This window comes from Humulus lupulus, chromosome X, assembly GCF_963169125.1.
Source record: "Humulus lupulus chromosome X, drHumLupu1.1, whole genome shotgun sequence".
In the NCBI taxonomy this organism is placed as follows: Eukaryota; Viridiplantae; Streptophyta; class Magnoliopsida; order Rosales; family Cannabaceae; genus Humulus; species Humulus lupulus.
In genome coordinates this window covers 239,861,964-239,864,909 of record NC_084802.1, presented here as the reverse complement: position 1 = coordinate 239,864,909, position 2,946 = coordinate 239,861,964, and the positions used below count along the sequence as shown (strand labels likewise).

At 35.6% G+C, this 2,946-nt stretch overlaps 1 non-coding gene across 1 annotated transcript; it reads left to right on the top strand.

The window, feature by feature from the left end:
* Window positions 1–2,128: 2,128 nt before the first annotated feature.
* LOC133807568 (small nucleolar RNA R71) lies at window positions 2,129–2,235 on the top strand. The gene has a single exon (XR_009879474.1). It is a non-coding gene; the product is annotated as a small nucleolar RNA R71 (small nucleolar RNA).
* The last annotated feature ends 711 nt before the right edge of the window (window positions 2,236–2,946 follow it).

Below are 2,946 nucleotides of genomic sequence, written 5' to 3'. Positions count from 1 at the left end.
TTGAAAAACCCCAAAATGGAAGAGAGAATGGTAGAGAGAAAATGGTAGAAAGAAGATGGTAACCAAAAATTAAGCACCCTAAAATGGTCTTGAAATTCCCTATTTATAGCCAAAATAAGAGCATTAAAATGATCAACTTAAATTAATTAAATTGATTAAATTAATTAAACAAAGTAGATATGGCATGTAGAGGTAAATTATAGGGTATAATGATGATTTTTGTGGTGAAATGTGTGTAAAAATTGGATAAAATTTGGCATTTTACGGACAAGGGGAGAAGAGGACAAAATGGGCTCAAGAGGAGAGGAGGGTGGCTTGTTGGGTGGCTGGGCCAGGTGAGTCAGGCGGCTGGGAGGCTGCTGCGTATGTTGGGCTGTGGGCTGGAGCTTGGCTGGGTGAAGGCAGGCGGGCTGGGCCGAAGACAGAGCTAGGAGGCTGGGAAGCTGGTGGGCTACTGAAGGTGGGCCTTGGGGAGCTTCGGGCTTGGCTGGGCAAGGGAGCTGGGCGGCCCGTGTGGCTTCAACAGATTTAGCAACATTAAAAACATTCAATTCAACAGTCATATTTCCAAAAGATAATTTCAAAATACCATTATGACAATTAATGATTGCATTAGATGTAGCTAAGAATGGTCTACCTAAAATGATAGGAATTTGAGCATGCATATTTTCCACAGGTTGAGTATCGAGAACAATGAAGTCAACAGGAAAGTAAAATTTATCAACTTTTATCAAAACATCCTCTATAATGCCTCTAGGAATTTTTACAGAAAGATCGACTAATTGAAGAGTTATAGAAGTAGGTTTTAGTTCACCAAGACCAAGTTGCTTATAAACAGAATAAGACAATAAATTCACACTAGCACCCAAATCAAGTAAAGCCTTGTTAATAAAATGATCACCAATAATGCATGAAATTGTAGGACACCCAATATCTTTATATTTAACAAGACTCTTATATTGAATAATGGAACTAGCTTGTTCAGTTAAAAATGCCTTTTTAGGAACATTAGTGTTTCTTTTAACAGTACAAAGATCCTTTAAAAATTTAGAGTAGGCAGGAATTTGTTTAATGGCATCTAAGAAAGGGATATTGATACTAACTTGTTTAAAAACTTCTAAGATGTCATTATATTGACCACCTCTTTTAATTGGTAGTAATCTTTGTGGGAATGAGACTTTTGGAATGAAAGGATGGATAGGAGTTTCCTTGTCTGAAGAGTCGTTGGCATTAGAACTAGAACGCTAACTCTTTTCTTTTTCTTTTTCAACATCGGGCATGTAATCGGGTTTGACAATGTTCTTTCCGGACCTATGAGTTGAAATTGATTTGACTTCTCCATTATGACTAGACTTTCCTATCTCATATTGAACTTTTGGATTAGGGATAGGTTGACCAGGGAATGTTCCTTTTTCTCTATCAGCTAAAGCAGTAGCGAGTTGTCCTACTTGTGTCTCGAGTTTGGTAGTTGATTGAGATTGATTTTGTAGGATTTGTTGAGTGGATTGCATAAATTGTTATAAAGTATCTTCTAACGAAAGGTTTTCTTTGTTGAGGATATGGTTGATTTTGTGGGGCATGAGTTTAGTTTTGCGTGTTGTATTGGTGCCCTTGATTCATTTGAGGTTGGTTTTGTCTCCAAGAAAAGTTTGGATGGTTTCTCCAATTTGGATTATAAGTGGATGAAAATGGGCTATCGTTTGGTTTCCCATAAGCATGAAGAGCATTGGCCTCCTCAGAAAAGGCTTCTTGGTAGGAAGGACATGATTGGACATTATGGCAAGGACTAGAACATATAGAACAAACATCTTGTCTTGGTTGTATTGGAGAATTTATAGTTTGGCTTATTGCTAAAGCTTCTACTTTTCTCGCTAATTTGTCTAAGGATGTTCTTAAGTCTAATTAATCTTTTACTTCATACCTTCCTCCTCTTTTTGGTGAATTAGTTGACCTAGACCTAGGATCAAAATAATTCCATTGTTGCGAATTGACAGATAAATCTTCAAGGGCGTCCCCACCCTCTTGTCCTTGAAATTTTAAAAATTTTCCGGTATGCATAGATTGAATAATTTGACGGTTAGAGGGAGTCAAAGCATCATAAAAATATTTTACATGTCTCCATTTTTCAAAACAATGATGAGGACATTTCAATAATAAATCTTTAAATCTTTCCCAACATTCATAAAACTCTTCATTATCTTTTTGAAAAAACTCGGAGATTTCTCTCCTTAGACTATCAGCTTTAGACATAGGAAAAAATTTCAGCAAGAATTTATTAGAAAGTTTGTCCCATGTAGTTATAGATCCCGTGGGATGGGAATTTAACCAAGCTTTTGATTTGAATTTTAATGAAAAAGGGAACAATCTTAGTTTGACCGACTCATCAGAAATTTTTTGAAATTTAAATGTTGAGCAAATTTCTAAGAAATCTTTGACATGCATGTAAGGATCCTCTTTATCTAACCCATAAAAAGATGGCAACAATTGAATGATTGATGGTTTAAGCTCAAAATGGGTAGCAAAATTGGTTGGAAGAACAATACATGAAGGAGCATTAGATGAAATAGGTGCAAAATATTCAAGCAAAGTTTTTTCAGGCACAACATTTTCATCAACAGAATTAGAAATTGGTTCCACGATGCTCAAATTTTTACTAACACTTTCAATTTCAAACAAAGATAAACGTCTTTTTACTAATCGATTTTTAGAGTTACGTTCCCAATGATGCATAAAATTTTCACAAAGCAACATAGATAATCTCAAACAAACAATTTTCTGATGTGGGAGATCAGTAAAAACCACAACCACAGAGCATACTTAGAATTTTTTTAGAGATTTCACAACAATATAATTTTTATGGTTCACTTATCTCCAGGCCTATTTGATTACACTTACTCGCACACTACTAACAACTCCCCGAGGTTAATTAGTAGAGGCGGATTGGGA